The following is a 23,633-nucleotide window of genomic DNA, read 5'->3' as shown; positions in this document are numbered from 1 at the left end:
CACTTTCACCCTCCTGTTTCCCATAAAATCACAGTTTTTGTTTTATTTTTCATGCTTCACCGTTTCTTGCTGTTTTTCACTTTTTCTACTGGAATATTTAAGAACGATAAAACTCAGGTTGGAAAGCAATATAATCTCAGATTTGGGCTTCTCTGATAAAGCAAATATTTCTAGGGGTGAAAGAAAATTAAAAAAAAAAAAAAAAAAAAAAAAAAGAAAAGAATCTCAAATTCATAGATGATTCAGTATGGACATCAGCATGCCATAAAACCCCTCTAATAGCAATTCATTACACTGCCATTCAAATGAACTCACAGAATCTACATTAAAAAAACTGCTATCACCCTTTCTTGAATAAAAAGTCACCTTAATTTAGAATGTCTGAGAAATTTCTTCTTTGCACAGTCCAGAAACATTGTTGGTACCAGCTCATGCTGACCTACAAACACTTAGAGGATAATATAGACAAAGGAGGACACACCTCAAATACTTCTTTTACTGTCAGCAGATTGCCATATATTTTTCAGCCTAGACCAATGTCTTTCCTTTTTTTCTTTCTTCTTTCTTTTTTTTTTTTTTTTTAATTATAGAAAACTAGCTAGATAGGTGAGTGATTTACTCTACATTTCTGTTTATGATAATTACACCTATATTTCCTATTATAGTAATCAGTAATATTACATCAGTACAATTAATAAGCAAGAAGAACATTGTTTGAGGATGTTAAATGTTTATGGTTTTACATTTCTCACTTGTTTTTTAGTAACTTAATGCATCTGTCTAGACATTAACTACGCAAAAAGCTTTTGGTTTTATTGTTATTACCAACTGCATTCTCTTTTGACTAATCCATTAATATACTTCAGATAATTGATGCAGTTACTTGCAGCTGAGGAACAGACAAATAATACCCAAATGAATTTGGCCAGTAACGTTATTGCTTTGTTTTTCTGCAGCTCCATAAGGAGAAATAGAAATTCGGTACTTAAAAACAAGCATACTGAAGATATCAAGGGCCATCATTTCCAAAAGCTTTGTATTTCAATTAACTTTTCTCCTTATCTGTTTCTTTATGTACCTGCATGTGAATTTTGTCTTCACATGAGCAAGGAAAATCCTGTGAGCTTCACAAAGGACAGGCAGAGATTTATGCTGTCTACATAAGCTCATTTAAAATAAAATTCATTAGAAGAACTGAGGACTCTCAGATCTTGAGCACAAGTTCAGAACCTCTGAAAATCAAATCCTTAAGTTTCTAAAGCCATTTCCATAGTTACTCAGATGTTTGTGAGGTACTGACAATATTTTTCCACTCAAAAAGCATTCTTAACTACTACAGAAATTGAAAACGTTATTTGAAAGATATTGCAGAAATTGAGTATTCCACTATTTCCAAACCTTCATGCACATCTGGGGTTTTAGTCCAAGTGCTCACGAGAAAACGATGACTGAAAGATAAGGTGGAGAAACTGGTGGCACTTCTGCCTCTTTCTAGATCTCACAAAATTATTTTCTACTGGGAAAATTTTGCTGAAGTTTCACGTCCTCATACCAATTAGTGGCTGTTTCCTGCATTAAAAGAAAAAGATCCTAAGATTGTAAAGAACCTTCCTTCACAACGTTCAGTCCAAGAGCTGAGGATTATGTTACTAGATGACTTCCCCGTTGAATAATAGTGCAGTTCAAGATATTAGATACAGCTTCTGTGTATATTCAATCATCCTAGCTCTGAAGAGATTTCTGCAAACATCTCTCCACAGGTCCATCCAGGATCTCTGATATTCTTAGTTCTCCTGCTCACCTACTAAACAAACAACCAAGTACATCTCTCAGTTGTTGCTCAGATGCACTCAGGGACGTACAGCAATATTTCCTTTGGCAGGAAAAACATGGCAATTGTGGATGAAGACTTTAGCCAGATTTTCATCTGCTTTACTTCAGCACTATTCTATTGAAATTAACCAATCTAGCAGGTAGAACCTGTTGACTTAAGCAATTCAGAAAGACGTAGTTTCCACTGGAAGCTGTTTTACAAGACTGGCTTTCGTTTGGTGGAAATAAAAATTTTTTATGATCTATAGGCAAGATACCAGGTACCGCAAATTAATATGGCTGCAACATTAAGTAGACCTACAGTGATTTAGACTATCTGAGCACCTGACCAGTATATTTTATGTTATTATTCCCTACAGATATCCCCTAGAAATGAATCTATTGGAAGCTGTGAGTTGTTTCTTTAACATTTTGATGAATTTTGCTCTGGGGTTCAGAGAGAAAACTGATATAGAAGTTCTATAATAGCCCAAGTAGGAATACACACACAGGTTATGCTGTATATAAACATGATGAAGTAGAAATGCAAGAAGAAATTGTGCAACAAATCAATAGTCATTTCCCATTGCTGTTTTCAACTGTAAAAACATAACACAGGCAATGAGGGAGGTATATGATTTCTTATTGAATAACAATTTGAGGCAGACACAAATATTTGCTTTTAACAGGAGCTGTATTTCCACCACACTTTCATATAGCATGCAAAAAAAATCACTTGGGAGATCCGTAGAAAATACTCAAAATTTATCTCAACCTTTCTTCACACTAGGTGGTCCTTCCAAGCTTATGTATCTCCTCTCTTTCTATTTTCTTCCAGAAGGGAAAACCTATGAAAATGCAATTCATAAGCATTTCTTTCAAAGGAACTCAGTTAAAAGTGACCTATTTTATAAAAACAATGCTAACAGATTAGGAAGGTTTTTGATATTGTGAATAAATACTGATGATTCAACATTTGAACAAATATTTGAACATTCAGATAACTAAAAGAACTTTGCTTTCTATTTGGTTATTGCATCTAACGATTGCAAAACAATTCTTTCTTAAAACAGACACCATGGCTGCATGAAAACTTCAAAGATACTCCACATATAGATTCCATGTGAATCTTCAGAGCCCTGTTCTGATTGTTTTATTCTATTAACAGAGTGTGGAAAGTGGAATTACATTACACAACACATTTAACACTTAATTCTTTTGGTTTACTTGTAAAATTGTTTGTATAAAATTACCATCTGATTCTCATTCCTCAGTTTTCTGGAACAGAGATTTTCACCTCATACGTCATGAACAAGCATCTTGTTCTCTCATACATATGTTCTGATAAACCAGTTTTCAATATTTGTATTTAGGAGATATAGTCCATGGTATCATTAACCATACTGCTTTTTTCCGAAGCAATATAATAGTGCTACAAGTATAAAAGCACCTCAAATTGGATTCTGTTTCAATTTGGGAATAATTCAGTCAATGAGAATAAGAGCTGTTGAAAAGAAATGTAACTCCAGCCAAAATTATCCTTTTTAATTCTAAAAATAATTCAAGAGTTAAAATATGTCAAGAGAAATGAAAACAAAGCTATGTTCTATTTCTAAATTGAAGAGTAGAATTGAAGTAAAAAAAAAAAAACAAAAAACAAAAACAAAACTAGTATGAGGAAAAAAAAAAAAAGGAACCTTTTTCCTTACAAATGTGCAAATTAGGTTTCTGGAAGACTATGCAATCATGCTGATGCCATTGTGAAACAAACATTATTAAATGCTGAATTTTGTGAATAGCACATCTTAGATCCTTCACAAGGACTTCCATGTGGAATTCAACTGTGTTTATTGTCCATTGAAATAGATTTGGCTAACGAGAAACAAATACTAAAACAACCTGCTTCCTACAGCTCCCTCAGGAAACGTCCCCCCTGGTGTGGCTTGGGCCTTCTCTGGGCTGCAGGTGAAAATCTGCTCCAGGGGGACTCTGAGGGGCTGCAGGCAATGCCTGCCATGGGCCTGGAGCCCCTCCTGCCCCCCTCCTCCTGAGCATAAGGATGTGCTCAGACTTGCTACTGTCTGTATCTATAGAGATAGATCTAGAGACTTGGTGATCTCACCTATGGTAAGAGCAACACACTGTATAACTGCAGATATGAAAATATTTTCTACTTTGTTGAGGTTAAGATTGTCTTCCCAGTTTAAGCACTGCTGCCTGTAAATTTAGGTCAGCTCTGCATATACTACAATCTTATTTATGTCCGTCTAAATGTGGTGGCTGACCAGAGCAATTGCGTTTATTCTGATATTGTAAGGCAGAATTTGACCTTACCTCTCACCTTGTTCTGTCGCTCATTTGAGCTCAGATCATTCTACAGTTCACAAGGCACCTTTGTAGCTGCTGCTCCTCTCTGAGGTTTACTTGTGCAGCTTCCAGTTCAGTTTTCTAATCCTAATCCTACAGTACAGAGTTTCCTTCCATAGCTTGGCATTCTCTGTCCATTGCTGTTAGATCTATGTCACTATGAACACCCCTTCTCTATAATTGTGTAAACTCAGATTTCATTACATTATGCACTTTATTCTCACTAAACATTGGCACTTGTTTGTTTTGATCAGGGCCAAGTCACTATAAGCCCTCAGAGTCTTAACTGAATAATCACCTCTTTGGGCCTTCATTCTCTTCTGTAGCATTACCTCAGGCTTCCAATCATCTAGCACCAAAAATTATGTTTTTAAAATTGTCAAGGAGATTACAGTGTATTTCAGACATGCCTTTAAAGGAACTGCTTTATTTACTTGGAGTAGAGTATCTATGGCAGTACGGAGATAACAGTATAGCCATAAAGTATCACCTAAAACCACCAGGGGAGTCCCCAGGTAGTCATCTGTTTCATCAAGGTGTCATGCAGGGTCTCAACAGAAACTCACAACTATGATGATTAGACCACAGAATCTGCTGCATAATTTTATTCTTCTTTTGTTTTCGTTGCTAAATAAGGAAGTTTAACTTGATATAAAGCAGTGAAAAGTCTTCTGTTAAAGGTTATCTAATTCAACACCTCTGCAATGATCGGGACACATACAGCTAGGTCAGGTTGCTAACAGCTCTGTCCAGCTTGACCTCAAATATCTCCAGGAATACAGCATCAGAAATTTTAAATCCTGGTATAAATAAAAACAACAATCAAAACAAAAACAGATCAAACTTCCCTTAAAATACTGAAGTCGCTCTGAAAATAATATCTCCTATTTATTTCCATGGAAACTACAACAGATACAAAAAGTACAATAACGATATTTGATAGAGGACAATCTCAAGTGCAAAATGTTATTTTTAATACAGTCACCACCATTAGCTAGACATTTTTGACAGCCTTGAACAAGAGCCTGCATGTTGTGCTCATAAAAATCTGCTATTACCAGTGGAGGTGACCCACTGTCTCTGTTGCCACTGCTGAAACTCACCATCCACTGCCTCACTGTATTCACATCCATAGTTTGGTCTCCATACATATTCAGAAAGTGTCAACGTCAATGAATGCCAGTGGGTGCCATTTGTTCCACGTGGAATTCAGTGACACGCCTTTGCTTCTTATGCATTTTCATGCCAGAGGCCATTTTGTCAGACTGCCCCTCTGCTGCCATCTGTCACACAGCAGCAAAATATAACTGAATATTGATGGGAAAGTTCACCCTCTACTGCCACAACCACCAACATCTGCCCCGATGTTGTGGGCCGACATAATAAAATAGGAAGCATTACTTTCAGAGCAGTTCTCACAGCCCTCATCCTTAAGTAATTTCAAGGACAACGTAAGAGTTCATTAACGCCCTTTAATCTAAGACTTGTTCCGGTTACTTTGGAGATCTATTGCTCAGTCCATCATTCATTTCTAATTTCTGTGAAATCTCATTAGCTGTCAGCATTGAAAACATTATTTTCTCTATCATAGGAACTGAGAAGTTGCATAGCACAGTGGCTGGTGCAGCTCTGTCTCATTAAGTCCCAATGTATAATGGCATTTCAGAAGAAATTAGATTTCTTGTCTTTGTAATCCTTCTTGAAAGGCTGATCCCAAGTGCCACAGCCTGAAAATTTAGGCATTTTGTTCTGATTTCCAAATACATTGTTTTAATTTGCTCTTCTGCCAAGGCTGTGTCTTTCAGATAACTCTCTCTTTTCTGACTTCCTTCTCTACATGCAGTCCTACACATCCTTCTCTCTAACCTGTATTTATAAATAGCAATCACATCCCTTCTCTTTGTTTTACTAGAGTAATCAAGCCAAACTCTTCACACTTACTTATGCAACATAAGCTCTTCATTCACTTGATTACCCAAGGAAGTTTTTTTTCCTGCATTCCAATTAGTATTTATTAAACATGTTGAAAAGAATTTGCACATGTTTTCGAGAAACTATCTGATCTGAGAATTCACCCTGATATTAATAGGCTTTTGCTTTCCCAGTAAATACATTTAGTACATCACATTTACATTTCTCTTGTCTCTGTCACATTTGTTACCCTTTAGACCTGTAATAATGCACTGCCACAGCTTTGTGCTGATTTTGTAAGGCCTTAGAATGCTGGATTGTCAGTTTTGGTCCACGTGAACTTTTTTTGACCTGTCTGTAACTTTGTTTTCACTTGTTTTACTGATAACAGTATTTTCTTTTCAGCTCTTTTCAGCTCTTGGCTGATTTGTTTTACTCTTCTTATTGCCATATGGTACTACCATAGTTATAGAGTTCTAAAACAATGATGTAGTGTAGGGAAATGTGAGTCTAATACATTCACCATAAAAGGCCATAAAAAGTGGAAATGCAGGATGTCTACATGGGAAGATAAGAGATGGAATACAAGCTTGGCACTGCAGACCCACAGCTATAAGTAACTCTCCTATGTCTAGTTAAAGAAATGCAGACATGGATCTGGGAAAAAAAATAAGGTTATGGGGTTAACAAAGAGTACACAGAAGTAGTATTTAACATACATAAAAGTAACCAAATATTGTAAATCTGGATGTAATGTGGAACTGCAGATCTGTGAATAAAGTACAAGTGTAAATTTATGTCAGCAAGCACATAAACAGCATCCCCAGTGGGGTCATAAATCAAGGAAAAAGGAACCACTAACATCAATATCACGTTCTTCCCTGCAAACGACTTTGAGTAGTAATGACTCTCCATAACACTCCCATCACCAGCATGAGAGTAAAACCACTGTAGAACCAGAAGAAGCAAAAGGGCAAATATAACAACAGAGAAATTAAGTAGCAAACAAAAAGTGTATAAATGTAAGTTTTAGCTCTATTATTATTTTTTTGCTAAACAATTAGATTTGGATGTTAGATTTGTCAGATTTCAGAGTACACCAAAAATAAATTCATTGAATTTGTAAGGTATGCTTTAACATTGACCAAAAGTAAGATTTTGTGTGTGATGGATCTGTGAACCTAACTATTAAGTGCTAACACTGGAAGACATGGAATACTTATTTTGGGACGGTTATTTCTAATGTAAGAGATTCTATCTCCTAGGCGAGTTTTAATCATTCGTTTCCAAAGCTGTGAATCTTCTCTGTGAACCTCAGTGGAGATGACTGCATCTGAAATAATCATACTGGGTTTCCCTGAGACTGACTAGGAATAAACACATATTCAGGACGCAATCATCCAATGTCTGCCTTACAATGAGGCAAACGCATCACATAAATGTACATCCTTTTTCCTTTCAACGCAGATGTAAACAAGATGACCAGCTGGTAACATGGTTTCTATTCAACATATTATTGATATTCTGTCATACTGAATTACTGGAGAAATGCTAGACTTAGTTCCTGTGTCCCTCCAATTGTCTCTGGTGAAATCCTGTTCCTTCTTTTGTTGCTCAGAGTGCTCTGAGTACTCTAAGTGCTCTAACTACCTTCATCTTTGTGATGCTAAAGACTTTTTACCCACAGTTGTGTAGCCTGCCTTTGGCTTGCAACTCAGACTTGTCCGTTAATTATTGAGCATCATATTGCACGTGAAGGACGGTTAAGGAATCAGGCCCAGCCTGATTTGGGATTTCCCCAAAATATATTTTAAAATAGCTGTACATTACCAGTAGTGGATTCTGTGAACTCAGTGGATAGAGTTTTGTGAGTCAAATACTTAGTATTTTTATATATTTTGTATTACCAATGTTATTTTCTTAATTCTTTCCAATCATTACCAAAAGATAATAAGTTAAAGTAATGATTACTTATCTCCTTTGTCAATTTCTTTCATCAGAATACTTCCCCACATTCTGCTTTAACAGTAGATTTATAATCAATTCTTATTTATGTGAAGATCTATTTTCATTTGCATAGAATAATCTTTCAGTGTCTGAATTACAATTTATTAGGAAACTAATTTATTTTGAATTTATCACCAATTTATCATACAACTCACTGTGAAATAATTGCATAAATCAGTTGATTCTACAGTCTCATGTTGAGAACAATTCCTCAAAATCTGAAATTCCATAGGGAAAAATTTAGCATCAAAAAAATGAAAACAAAGAAACAACAACCAAAAGGGCTACAGAAGGGATTGTTCCGTTCTGTTCTGCACTGAGCAGCCTCATCTTGAGTGCTGTGTGTGGGGTTTTGGGCACCACAATATAAGAAAAACATAAAACTATTAGAGGGTGTCCAAGGGAGGGCTACAAAGATGTTGAAGGTTCTGAAGGGGAAGGTATGAAAAAATGAAAAAAATGAAAATATATTCTTTATATTGGATAGGAAAACCTGAGTCCAGAGTCAGTGAAGTGAATGGAAACTTTGAATCAAATTCAGGATGAATAGATTCATAATTAGTTCTAATTCTAACAACCTAAATAAGTCTGAACTATCTTTATTTATTTTTTTTTTTTTACACTAACAACAAGCTGTATTTCCTCAGAACTCTACCTTATAATTCAGTAATGTGTTACCTCAAAAGCAGCACCAGTTCATTTTAGAAAATTCTTGTTTTTTCACTATAAATTTATTTCCATAAGAATACAAATAATTAGTGTTAATACTATATTTGTAGATGTCCATGATTGGAATGTTTATGCTGACTCTTTTCCATATATCAAAGTGAAAACTGGACGGTTACCATATTATTTGCAACAGAAAACACAGACTCCCAGTCTGGTTAACTGGATAAATGAAAACAGTGGAATGTTTAAGCAGATGAATTTGAATGAAGCCAAATGGTCTATGAGTAAACTGCTCAGTATTTCAAGAACATCTGTTTAGCCTCTATGAAAAGTCAATATCAGTGATTAAGTCTACTTCACAGGGATGTTATAAAGATGCATCCAGGCAATGCTGCATTGTAACTGATCATATATGTATGTGTATGTTTTTATCAGTTAGGCATTTAGAGATCACTGGAACAGACTTATAAAAATAGATAGTCACAAATTAAAAAAAAAAAAGATTAATTCATTAGTAACGTACTTTATGCTAATAACTATTTTCTATCTGCATTTACTGCTAAAACTGTTAGCATTCAACATTTTTTCTGCTAATTGACTGTATCCATGCATTATCATGAAAGTGATGCTCATTACATAGAACCGGTGGCCACAATCTTTGATGCTTCTTGGTCTCCTAGATCAAGGAGCCAGGCTTGAGAGCTCTTTCATGAACTAAGTCAGAACAAAAGCAGACATCTTATTTCCAGAATCTCTTTGTTCATTCCTGATGTTTTTGTACTACTCATCAATATGCCAAACAGGACATCTCTACTGCTAGGGCTTCATTTGTTACATGGAGTTTTCTAATCATACATTGTGTTTACTGGGCAGGTTGTCCCATCTATTTGCTCTCCTTTTTGTTTATCTTCCTCTTCTCTCTTACAAATTCTGTTACTTCCTTGGCAGATGTTTACGTATTTTCCCATACCTCTTATTTAACTGCAAACACACAAATCCTTGCAGTCTCCTTTATTGCTCACATACTTATTGGAAATATGCTTCTCTGTTGCTTTTGGCCATTATGTGGCACTTTAACAACGTCCAACCTCTCCTGGATTGAAGGCGGCAATATTAATTTCAAATAATATTGTTTTTCAAATATCAATCATTTTTTGTGGCATTCATCCACTTCTTTTCTATGAGGGTCTTTTGCACAAAACAGCAGATAGATGTTTCAGTCTTCCAAATCTTAGTATCCATCCACCACCCTTGCTCAGAATGTGGTGGCCAGCTTCCCAATCCAGAGTGCACCTACTGACAAAGGCTGTCATTCAGTGGATAGCTTTTCATACAGGTATTTTCTTTACTTTCCCTTACATTTTTACCTTGGATAACATAAACTTTATAAGACTAGAGACTTATGGATATTTTTGTCTTTGTGATGTACGCTGGTGAGTAAGATATGCAACTGGAGTAGCTGCAATACTATTGCTTCTAATTTTTGCCCATTTTATTAAAGTGTCTTCATTTATTTTCTTTCTTGTGTTCTATATTTATAGAAGGTATTTGAAATTCAGATGGAAAGGGCCTTAGCCCTGAAAATGGTTCCTTGTCCTTAGAATTTGTACAACAAAAGGTTAGTTTAAGACTTCTTGACACAATCTCAGGAAAATAAAAATAGAGATAAAAATAGCAGACGCTTTATCTATTCAAAAGAAGCTATATTTTATAATGAAATAGAAGTATAAATAGTTACGGTAGTCCTATGAAGTGGCATATTATTTCATTTGCCTTAAAAAAAGACATATTTAAAAAAAGAATTGCACATATAAGTTAGTTTTCAATTGTCATTTAATGATGAGTTAGTGCATCACTGAGGAGCTGTTATAACCCTGGCAGAGCAATCTGGTGAAAACTGTGAATAGATGATTGAAACTACCGCTGTGCTGAGACCCGGTACTGCACGTTCTTTTTGTCGGGTAAGCTGGGAAGGTGCAGAACTGTAACAGTGGCAGATCCAGAGTTGTTTACTGTTTGATAAAATAACTTCTTGTTGAAAGTCTATTTTCTGGTGTGTATGGAAAAAAATAATGACAAAAAGAGAAGAAAAAAAAAAAAGCCAGGAAATGAATAGAGCAAGCAGTGAAAGCTTCCTTTCAGTTTAGCCAAGCTTATTGAATTTTCTGAATGAAGTTTTTCTTTCTTTCATTTTCTGTGCTTGCAGTAGGTTTAGCAGGTGATGTGTCCCTGATGGATAAAATCTTGCCCTAAAAGGACGATGAGAAATAAGGAGCCATTCTTAATTTCTGTTTTTGTTTGTTTCTTTATTAACAATCTACATCTTATAATGTATTTCTCTCTAATTTCTATATGTGCATTGTGTGTACAGGAAGCCAACGAGATTACTATCGCTCTTTTAAGTTAAGTAAAAGAGTAAGTGCTTGCAGGAACAAGAACCGGCTCTGCAAACCTTTTTCTGTCTTTCTCTGTCCTCAATTAAATTTTATGTAAAAGTTAAGTAATTCTATATGTGATGGCTTTTTTGTTGTTGTTTTTAGTTAAAATTGTCTATCTAGAAATGTTCATTGGAGCGTTAATGTAAGAACTTCTCTGGAACAGATGAAGACAGATCTTATTTAGAAAGACAGTTTAGAGGATAAAATTTATATTTATTAGTATTAACTTCTAACATCTCTCATAAAAACTTAAAATCTAGCAGTTACTGTGATAACAGCAGTAGTGATTTGGTCTGAAGCGAAGTGAACTACACTTTATTTAATTAAGGTATTTTGAAACTTGTTAGTCAGCAGTGTGCTGTGAGCCTGGTGTTACCAAGAGGGCTATGCACCTGGCAAAGTAATTTCAAAAACTTGTGTGGTGCTTAACTCTGCTTTCTAGCTACAGCAACTGGTTTTCCTTTGCACACATTCTCCATTCTCCATTCGTAACATTATGCCATTTGACATTTCAGATCTCCAGTGTCTACCCCATTCAGGGTGTGTCATAGAATCAGAATCATAGAGTCATAGAATCATAGAATCATAGAATCATAGAATCATAGAATGGCCTGGGTTGAAAAGGACCGCAAAGATCATCTAGTTTCAATCCCCCTGCTATGTGCAGGGTCGCCAACCACCAGACCAGGCTGCCCAGAGCCACATCCAGCCTGGCCTTGAATGCCTCTGGGGATGGGGCATCCACAACCTCCTTGGGCAATCTGATCCAGTGCTTCAACATCCTCTGTGTGAAAAATTTCCTCCTAATATCTAACCTAAACCTCCCCTGTTTCAGTTTAAAACCATTCCCCCTTGTCCTATCACTATCTACCCTCGTAAATAGTGTCATAAGAGATCTTGTGGATTGTGGATTGTATTTACTTAGAGGAAAATCTTTGACTTAAAAAAGTACCCTCATATATCATGTGGTTCATGAAGCAAAGGAAGCACTGATAAAAGAAGACTGGAATGGAAGAAAACTCAGAAGTAGCTACTTTTTGAGATCTATCAATTGTACAGACCATCTAAATTGTCTCAAGTCCCTTTTTTCAGATTGTGTATTTTACTTCTGAGTAAAACTTAGTTAAAGAGTAAAACTCTTCATAACTCTATTTGATAAATCAGACTTTCAAAGACGGCTCCATAGTGATCTCCATTAGGAATCGAGTTCCACAGATTTGAGTTTCAGGAAAGAGAACAATCTAATCTAATCTGATGTCTCCTGCAGGACACAGCACCAAAATGAATGTAGATAACATTCATAATGATAAACTGAAAGAGTTCCTTGGAATGTTCCCAGGAAATGGACCTTAACTTTCAGTACTGTTAAACTAGAGCCGACATGTTCCCAAGGAGTTCTTGGGCCTTCCAGGAGGGGGAGATAAAAATCTGTTCTGGTTTTTAGTTTTCTAATATTGATCTGGTTGAGTAACTATTTTACAGCCATGTTTGGATTTTGAATACAGTGTTTCATTACTTCAATTTGCGTAATTTTAAAAGATTTTCATAGTCTGAATCTGGCATTGAAGTCCATCTCTTTGTTAAAAAAAAGGGGTAATCTGTAGCAATGCAACGAAACAGGAAAATTAATTCAAATATCAGTATTCTGACATTTACAACCCCTCAGTTTGAGAAAGAATTGTAGAAGGGAATCTTAGAAACTCAACCATTTGAAACTTTCAAAATTAGTTTGGAAGCAACTCTAGAAGTTGTACTGTTGGGAAGAGCCTTCCAATTTTAGAGTGAGCATAGAGAACACTGTCTCAATCTGTATTACAAGAATGTAATTCTCCCACAGAAAATAATTTGTTGCAATATAATATTTCAAAAGCAGTGTTACTACTGTACTTAATTTAAGGTTTTCAAGAAGATCTATAATAACATTAGCGCTGCTTTGGTCCTCAATTGTTGTTGAAGATTTATTTTGTCACCTATTAGCCCTTGAAAGCAGATCTTTTAGAGCACAAAGTCATACAATGTTCAGAAATAACATGAAATTAATTATTAGCAAACACAGCCAAGGAGTTTTGACCTCTCAAATCATTTAGCCAAGGGAGTTGCTATAACTTTGATTTTTCTGTCATTTAACTAGATCTGTACCACTCCTTGTTTTTTCTTTGAGCAAGATGATCAGTCAGGTGGGTGACTGCAGCTTGAATGGAATTCTTCACTCAAGCATGACTGTCATTTCCGGGGGGAAAAAGAACACTCAGGTTCAGAAAATGTGAAGAACTCCTTTGAAGAGTGTGTTCGTTATACAAGAAAATTTTCTACCACAAGAACTTAACAAATTTCTACACCTACCATAATAGCAATGCCTAAATATAGATATAAAAATAGCAATGCAGATAGCTAGACAAAGGAGCTGCATGCCTGTGTGCATCTAATGCCATTGCAACATAAATCTTAGTCTTGTGATACTGTATTTGATACATCAGATTCATGTAAAAAGTAATATCCAGGTAATAACGAGCTCAAATCCTCTGTTTTAATTTGACTGGGTCATGAGCTTGGCAAAAAGCTAATTAAGATTTCTTCAGTTCTGTTGGGAACTGTTGCTCTGAGTCAGATAATTTAGTACTAGGAATGGGTTCTGAAATGTGTTCAGAATATTTCTGTATGCATAAAACTGTGAAGATAAATATATATATACACACACACATGCACACAGTGAATCTGCAGCTACCTTTGAAACTGCAACCTCCATGATTAAATGAATTAACTCCACCCATTTTATTTGGTTCAAGACTAAAACTTGTCCAGTCTCCTGTCTGTAGCTATGAGATATAACCAGTCTGCTGCTAGGGTCAGAAGGCCCTCCTGAAATGTGCATAAATAATGATGACGTTTTTATGTGTAAGTATTTGCTAAAACCTACTGATCTCTCTAATCATCCCACTCCAGACATGAAGCCTTCAAGCCCTTAGTAATGACTAGGGACAGATCAAACATTGACAGCTGCAGAGGTTCATGTACATAGGACCGGAGTCATGTCTTAGGTACTTGTAACTGCTGATCTACTTAGCACCAGTTTATTTTATTGTGAGAAGCTGTGGTAATCATTCAGCAGCTTCTTCACAGCACTTAGGGTGCCTCTCTAAAGGAGCACTGAACTTCTACATAAGAGCATGATAGACAGAGGAATGCAAAAATGTCTACATTATCCCATGTTCAATCATCCGTGTAAGTGAAGACAGTGGATATTCAAATCAGTCAATAGCTTAACTTCAGACTTCATATTATTTAACTTGCTCTACTGTCGTGTAACAAGCCAGGAATGGTTATGAATACTGACGGTGTCATTTCATGTTAATTATATCAAGAACTCACCATTATTTTTCTTACCATTTACTATCAGAAAGACTGATTCCTGCAACTCTCAATATCACTAAGCAAGTATTAGTTCAGAGCCTGGCATATCAGCAAGGATTTCAGCTAACCCATGTGTACAATTATCCAACTCAGAAAAGTATTTCCAAAGGATTTTGTATGTTTATTGTTGTTGTTGTTGTAAAAGAAAACCTCATCTTCTTATATAGCAAAACTATGAAAACTCAAAGAGGATAGCTTCTTATTAATTATATTTTGTTCTTTTTGTGTGTGTGTGTGTTTATGTGGTGACAGCCAGATCTGTATCCACTGTTTAGTCAATAGTCAGTGATTGAAAATAAGACAACTAAACAGACCAGATAGCTTGTCACTTGTTTCTATTTCATCTCATTTATTGCTCCAGGAGCTACTTAAACCTGTCATATTAGAAGCGTAAAGTAATTCTAGTAAGGAATTGGCTCAGTAGTTTTCTTCTGGGATAGTCATAATGGGACACAGCTTGGTTTTTGAAGAAAACAAGTAGAATTGGTAGTGACATCCGCCTTCTATTTAGTAAGACAGGTCTTAAAGCACTACAGTGAGTATTTATTATAGATAGACAGACAGACAGACAGATAGATAGATGACTCAGAGGGTGCCTTAGGGGCAGAACCCTCACAGTGTTGAAGGAGCATGTCCAGAGAAGGGCAACGAAACTGGTGAGGGGTCTGGAGCACAAGTCTTATGAGGAGTGGCTGACGGAGCTGGGATTGTTTAGTCTGGAGAAAAGGAGGCTCAGAGGAGACCTCATTGCACTCTACAACTTCCTGAAGGGAGGTTGTGATGAGGAGGGGTTTGGCCTCTTCTCCCAGGCAGTGAACAGGACCTGAGGAAATGTCCTCAAGTTTTGCCAGAAGAGGTTTAGATTAGACATAAGGAAGAAATTTTTCTCTTGGCGAGCGGTCAGGCACTGGAATGGCCTGCCAGGGAGGTGGTGGAGTCACTGTCCCTGGCAGTGTTCAAGAGGCATCTGGATGAGGAGCTATGAGATATGGTTTAGAGGCTTGTGGAAGCAATGATAATGGGAGGATGGTTGGACTAGATGATCTTGTATGTTCTTTCAAACCGTATGATTCTATGATTCTATGATTCCAGTCATCTCTCCTCATGGTTAGACAATGAAGAGCATTATTCATTCTCACATTGAGATGCCAGCTAGTTTGCAGTCAGAAAACCAGGAATTATGTGAAATGACTATCACTACATCATGGTCAGATGTATTAAACATGGATATAGTCACTGTTTCTTTCTGAGGTATTTCCATGTAGGTTAATACAGAGCACTCAGACTAGTGAAGGATGTTCCTTGAGAGTTATATATTGTCTTGGCACAAAGATAGAATTTGAATAACCATATTCAAAGATTTACGATCTCTGATGTTCTATTAAGTTTTTTCCTGGATCTGCTAGTATTGGATTATTTCATTAATAACTTGATTAAAAAACACAGGGTGTGAGTGTGCAGCTGACACAAATCTGAAAAGTACTGAGTCCTTTGGATGATAATATTATAACTCAAAAGATTCTTGATAACCTAGAGCAGGAGCTTGAAAAACAACATTATTTATAGGAGTATGTGTAGCATACCAAACTTATGCACATATTATTAGCTGCACAGCTCTAATGTAGGAAATAAATAGTTGCGGAGCATGCAGTCGTTCCATAGGAACTGGTCTAGGGATTGCACTGAATCAAAGGTGAAGACAAGGAAACATGTCATTCTCTTGAAAAAAAAAAAAATAAAAAAAAAAATTCTGTGGAGCTGAATTTAAATACAATCACATTCTGCACAACTTGCTTTAGGCATAAAGCTTAAAAAGCCTTTAGTCTATATGATTAAGGATTAAAACATCTAATTTAGTTGCCTAGCACTGTCTTCACATTGATTGGGTTTTTATACTCCCATTAAGAACAGAGACTTAGCTGGTACTGTCAATACGAATGATTTCACATGACCTAAAATACATGTGCTGTCAAGTCTGAAACTAAATCTCACTCATAAGATAATGTTCCTTTTTCCAGAGTAAAGAAAATCTCAAAATGAATGCTATGTTTAGATTTGGTTATCACAGTTTAAGGAATATGTGAATCTATTGCAGACAGAGAAATCTGAAAGTATGACTGGATGATCAGAAAGCACGACCTCTGACGAGAAGTGAAGAAATCAAAGTTATTAAATGAATGACAATTTATTAAATCTAAGAAAATGAAGTCTGATGAGCAGAGAAGAGAGCAATTTTTCTTCCTTTCTATAATTGCTATAAGGAATAGAGAGGTGTCAGGATAATAAACCAGGGAAATTAATTTGCCTACATACTGGAATCTCCATAACTGGAGATTGGGCTGCCACTTTTGAGGAATGATGAAGACACGATCTTTGACAAAATTTTCTTAAATTGGTTAATTACTATGAGAAATTAATGTGGATCATGTGATCACTATGAGCCAAAAGAGAAATTCAATACTTAAGAAGATTCTATTTTATTATTTCAACTTCACAATTTAATACACCAGGTTTTATTTCTGTCTTTTTAAAAAATATGGCCAGTATGTGTCCTGAAATACTGCATTTATTAAATGCAGTCTTCTCTTGGATGACTGTATCTGCATCACTGCTGTCCAACAGTTCAGAAGATACAAAATACTGTGAACCATGGCAAGTGCTAATGGCATTTATTTAGAAGAGTAGTGACACTAAATAGGAAGTTATTCAATTTGGCTTGATTTGAATTGATTTTGAATTTGAGATGATTGGTGTCAACGTTTTACGGGCTGGTTCAGCCCAGTTCTGTGGCCAGTGGGGTGGAGGGATCTGCGGATATGTTCCTCCAGAAAAGGGACCCCAAAATAATTGAAAACTGCAGCAAGGATCTGAGGTGAAACAAACTAATTTATTAAATATAGTAATATATAATGAGAGAGAGCGTGTCCGAAAGGTGGATAGGCCTCACCACAACACTGAGGTGAGAAGTGCAGTCCAGTTGAGCCGATGAAGAAAAGCAGATGGAGAAAAGCAGACAGAGAAACGCAGGCGAAGAAGAGCAGGCGGAGAGAACATCAGGTGACCTTGCCAGGAGTTAAATCTCCTCGCTGACTGCAAAGCCCCCTGGGGAATGTAGTTCTTCTCCTCTGGACAGGCACCAGGAACTTGAGCATCAGCAGTCAAACCCCCAGTGCATTATGCATTACGTGATGTTATGGTGTCGAATACCAATAACCAAAAATCATAAAACCATGACAATTGGTTTTACTGAGAGTGAGCCATAGAATCATAGAATGCCTTGGCTTGGAAGGTAACTTAAATATCATCCAGTTTCAACCCCCTGCCATAGGCAGGGTTGCCAACCGCTAGGTCAGGCTGCCTAGTGCCCCATCCAACCTGGCATTGAACACAAATATATGTTTTAAACCAGTGGATACAATTGATATTGATCATGAGCTTTACTCAATGAGGAGGTTAATAATCAGTATCAAAAATGAATACCTTCAGTAGAGAAGTGTTAATTGCAAGAGTAAATATGAAGACAGAAATCAGAGTTTGGAATATTAAACTTTTAGAAATAATAAATAAATTTAAAATATTACCACTGTGACAAAATAGCTCCAGAGTGAACCAGCAATTTCTTTAGTCTAGTTTAAAAAAAAATGTATTAAATCTTGTACTGTTATGTTTAGCTGTTACTTGCCAAATTTTTGTACATTTTAAATCACTGAGCTGCATGTAATTGCATATGCTTGCAAGTTTTAAAAAACCTGAACAAGGTGTACAAAAGCAGGAATTATAAACATGATTAAGAAATTATTACAGAAAATCAATAGGATGTCTATTTTAATAAAGCATTCCAATGTGTTTTATTGTATTTGTTTCAGTCTTCTACATAACTATGACTTTTCTTCTGTAAATTTTGCTTAAGCTATTGTCTTCACATCTGTATATTAATGGAGGAGCTGATTCATGCAAGAATGTTAGAATTTGCATATTTATATATATACAAATTTAAACAAATGCATGCAGAAAATATTATATAAAGAAATGAGCAGATACTCAACATGTTCCAGCAAAACCTTTCCACAAAAGCTAGGCAGAAGTCCTTGACTACCACCGCTAAAGAAGCAAAGGGAAATGTCCTTGGCACGTACTGATTTACAAAGGTGAATGCTAATCAGCCTTCTTATCTTTGGAAATACTTGCAATTTCAAAAGGATTTATTCCAAAATCAGTGCAAGTTCTGAAAGTTACACTTTCAGAAACAAGCACATAATATAAACTTTTTAACAGGCTGGATAGAACTCTGAGTAACCTGATGTAGCTGTCCCTTTTCATTGCAGGGGAGTTGGACTAGATGGCCTTTTTAAAGGTCTGTTCCAGCTCTAAGGATTCTGTGATTTTGCAATTTGGAGTAACTGAAGCAGTAACTGAAGCAGTAACTGAAGTGATACTTTCTATGTATTTTTGCTGTAATTAGATGTTAGTTTACATTCAAAATGCCATTTTAAAATGAAAGGCTGATATTTAAAACATCTCAAGAAAAGTTGTGATTAGGGAAAGTAGCATAATTATTCTATTTAGACAAACTGGCAGTTTCCAGTGAAAATTTTCAGCATATTCTCCACTCACTTTGCTGAGTGCTGTGCTGATTGGCCATATGCTACTTGGTACAGTGGAGTCTCGGTCTTTGACAGGTAATACTACAGTCCTCTGTAGTATTAATAACGATTTTTTTTTTTCCATTACTGTTTCTGCTTGTGAAATTCCTCAATCATTCAAAAAAGTTCTCCTAATTGGTTTGTGTGGGAAGCCAGACATTTTATTTATTTAGCTTAGAAGAAGCTGGCATCACTTTTGAACGTATTTTTGTTTCTTGTAGGCAGGTGGAGGTTAAGCAGAGTATATGCATTATGTCTTCTAGGGTGGTGGAAGCACTAATCTCTGTGTGCAATGATCTGATGTCCCCATTGTGTCCAACACTAAGCAATCAAGTCCTAGTGTGTCAAACCATAGAATTTCACACAACAATTCATTGATTTAATTAACTAGAATGGTAAGTGGGGCTTGTGAAAATAGCAGTCCAATGGCAGAAATGCATCTGATAGCTACACTAGCAATAAGTCTGGTACAGCAGTCACAAATGATATCATTCTGCACGACAAATGCATGAAGTCTCTCTGATGATATTTACAAAATTAATTAATAAAGATAACTCACCACAAATCATCACAAAAGAGCTTTAACAAGATGTTGAATTGCATTACGATATATAAATATTTCATAAATTATACTGGAATTTTTCTTTCTTCTCTCTCTTTTTTTTTTTTTTTTTTGCTATTAGGAAAGTTTGAAGCTGGCTGCTAAGTATACTTGTGGCCAATATAAACAACAGAATGCTAATAATCCTCTGCTGATTGGGCTACCTATTAGCCGATTTTGCATTGACAGGATTTGTCTGATCTATGCAATCTGAAATGGCAAAACTAATATCTGTAAAAAAGCTGAGAAATAGATACATCAAATCATAGAATCTTTTGAGTTGGAAGGACCTCTAATGGTCATTTGGTCCAACTCCCCTGCAAGAAACAAGGATACATACAACTAGACCAGGTTGCTCAGTGCCCGGTCCAGCCTGACCTTGAATGTCTTCAAAGGGAAGGATCACCTTCTTTGACCTGCTGACCACACTTCTATTCATGCAGTGCAGCATACGGTTGGCTTTTTGAGCTGTATGGACACATTGCTGGATGTTCTCTGAAAAGACAGTTTATATGATGGCCATATATTTTGAGAAAGTGCATTCTAAGCATCTTGCTATCCAGTTTGGAATAAAAAGGAAATACACTTTAACAGTAGGAGTCTAAATATTAAAGCAATTTCCATCAGCTCTGACATGCAACTACCAAGATGACTTTTGTATGTTAACTCTATATTTAACGGCCTTGAGTTAATTGGGAAGCTGTTTGCATGCACTTTGGCTAGCATTATGCACATCTTAATTTATCTGAGATTTGGCTCCATGCCTGTGGAAATGGCAAGATTTGGGATCAAGAGCTCTCTCGTAAAAATATACAGAGCACTGTACAGGGGAGAATCCATTTCTGGGTTATCACTTGTGACAATTCTTGTTTATTGTAGGAGGAATAATCATTTTAATTCAATAAAATATGAATTAACAGAAACTGCCAGTGTAAGATCCATGCTATCACAAGAAAAGCAGTTCCACTTCATCTTTATGTAGATTCTTGTGACAAAGATCAAGAATGAAGCAGCTTCTACAAATCAGTAGAGATTAGATGTAATTTTCGTATCATAATTAACTAATCATTTGCCATTGTCATCATTGTATTTAAAAACCCAACAGACAAAATGCCTGCTTCTGATTAAATAGATACTTCTGTTTTGAATCTCTAATAATAATTATATTAAGGCACTTCTCTTTGTTGTGAAAGATTGTTTGGGTAATTGAATGTATTCTGGAAAGAAATAATCTGAAATTTTAGTTTTAAAAATAAATAAATTAAACAAAAATGCTTTGCAAATGTTGAAACTCTTAGCTGGAATGTTTTCTTACACATATAATTGACTCAATAGAAAAACTTCAGCAAAAGTTATTGCCTCACTGTTTCTTTAAGCAAAATTTCCAGCGGCAGCAAAAGGATGGTTTCAAAAGCCAGATTTTAGAAGAAAGAGGAGCAAGATGCACATTTCTCTTGCTTGTTATACAAAAGCATCTTAAGAGTGCATAGGGAAAATGGAGAGACTTCTTGTTCTTTGGAGTTCAAGAGTAGCGCTCCTAACAACAATCTGGAATTGATTTTATTCATTATTTATTCACGGGCATAATTCTGTCCCCAGCAGAGGTGTTGGAACTAGATAATCTTTAATCCCTTTCTATCCAACCCATTCTGCTCTATAATTCTGTGATGTAACTGAACTGCCTAAGTATTAGCAACCAGTGATTCGTGAAATGCTCTGGAATATCAGAGGAATCTTTCATGGTACCTACACAGAAACTAGGTCTTTTTCATAGAATCATAGAATCATAGAATGGCCTGTGTTCAACAGGACTATAAGGATCAAAGCCCTCTGTACAAGGGCTGCTCAGACGGATCCTCCTGTGTTCCAGCTTGTGCCCATTGCCTCTGAAATGCGGTGCCCACTGTACCACTGAAAAAAATCTCTATCTTCTTCCGCTCTCTGTTTATGTTGATAAAATCCCTTCTAAGGAAGCCTTTTCCTCAGGCTGAACAGCCTCCCAAGATCTCTCGGCCTCTCCTTTGTAGGAAAGATGGAACATTTGTACTAAAGTTTAGTGCTGATGGTTCCACTGAGGATCGAACTCAGGACCTTCTGCGTGTAAAGCAGATGTGATAACCACTACACTATGGAACCACCACAAACACATCACTGTACCATGACATGATCTCTCCCCCTCCCTCCATCTTAACTGTAACTGGAAAGACTCGCCTCAGTGTAGATACTTTATGCTGTATCCATTGAGTCCTCTACACAATATTTACATGCAGTGTCATGGGAATTGGTACAGTGTCACTGGAAAAGGCACACAGCAAAAAATTCCTAAAGAATGGACATAATTTGTAATCCGAGAGGGAAAGCTCTCATTCAAAATAACTATTGAAGATAGGCTGGAAGGTAATTTAAACAAAGGGTAGAAGACACAAGATTTAATGGAGGCATCTTCAGTGAAAATATCAGAAATAAGCATAAATAACATTTATAGTTAACATGGAGTCAAGGGAGTCTAGAGAGTAATTTATTCTGTTTGAATGTCAAGTCTGTAAGCCATCCTGTGAATTATAGCATGAACAACTTTTCCACTATCAACAGGAACTTCACAGACTATAGAATTGTACCAGGGTGTCTCTGTTACATCCAGGTGTGTCTGGCACAGCTGTCCGTACACAAAAGCCAGTTGGAGAGAGAGAAGCTCTGAATGCAGCACAGTCAGGTTCAGAAGAATCACATTTAAATTAACAAGTCTTATCTCATTCATTTCAGCAAAGCACCTCTTTATCAAGACATTTTTGTCTCCAAAACAAACATAGCTTCTTCTCATTGAAGTATTTACCGTGTTTGTTTGACCACTTTTATTAATTTTGAACAGCAAAGACAGCACAATATTATTATTTCATCTGGCATATAAACATTTATTTTGTATTGCACGGGAATCAGTGAAAGCATCATTATTTCTCTACTGAACATGCTTTATTGTTTTACAGCTTACACTGTCAGGTTTAGCTGTTTACTTGTTTTTGTTTCCACAGAATAAAACATACATCTTTGTGATTAATAATATTTAGTCATGATTGTTGTTACAGATCTCCTCCATTTCATTTAAAATAGAAGTGCTCATAAAAATGAAGAATGTTTATATTTATTGTCACAGTTGGCAAGAGTTTGCTTTCTAAATAACAAAAAGAATTTCTGAATTTATTAACAGTCAACTAAGATATATTCTTAAGAATTTCAAGTATGCATTAGCAAAAAAACATGCACAATTTAACCTGTTGCCATTGTTCTGAAAATTTTTATATGGAAAATGAATTTTCACAAGGATATAAAGTTTTAATTTCCTGGTACCAGAATGCTATTCTAGCACAGTTGCTTGAGGATTTAATTCCTGGTTTTGCTTTGGGGATTTTTGATAGAAAGTAAAAAGTAGTTTGCCATTCATAAAGACAATATTAATAGTTTAATTTTTAACAGTAATCTGATCTATTTTTCTTAACAGAAAAAAAAAAAAAAAAAAAAAACCCACAAAACAATAAGAACACACAATGCATTGCCTCTATCTTGGTAGTTTCTTTCTTTACAAGTATGACTGCTCAGACATCCTGTGTTAGTTTCTAATGCTCTTTCTTCTTCTTTTTCTTCTTTGTTTCTTTTTTTCCCCTGCATTTGAGTATAAATGAAATATATTAACATGATGCCATGGAAAATACTCAGTAAGATATGCTGGAAGTCTAACTGAAGGTTTCATTTGGAGATGAAACTCTGAGCATGTTGAAG

The 23,633-nt window shown here is 35.9% G+C and overlaps 1 non-coding gene across 1 annotated transcript; it reads right to left on the bottom strand.

Moving 5' to 3' along the window:
- Positions 1-21,922: 21,922 nt before the first annotated feature.
- On the bottom strand, positions 21,923-21,995 carry TRNAV-UAC. The gene has a single exon. It is a non-coding gene; the product is annotated as a tRNA-Val (tRNA).
- Positions 21,996-23,633: the final 1,638 nt, after the last annotated feature.

Source organism: Centrocercus urophasianus, unplaced genomic scaffold, assembly GCF_019232065.1.
Source record: "Centrocercus urophasianus isolate 14NV4802_14NV808 unplaced genomic scaffold, USGS_Curo_1.0 seq_11, whole genome shotgun sequence".
In the NCBI taxonomy this organism is placed as follows: domain Eukaryota; kingdom Metazoa; phylum Chordata; class Aves; order Galliformes; family Phasianidae; genus Centrocercus; species Centrocercus urophasianus.
Note: the sequence above shows the minus strand (reverse complement) of the source record. Positions and strands in the feature narration are given on the sequence as shown.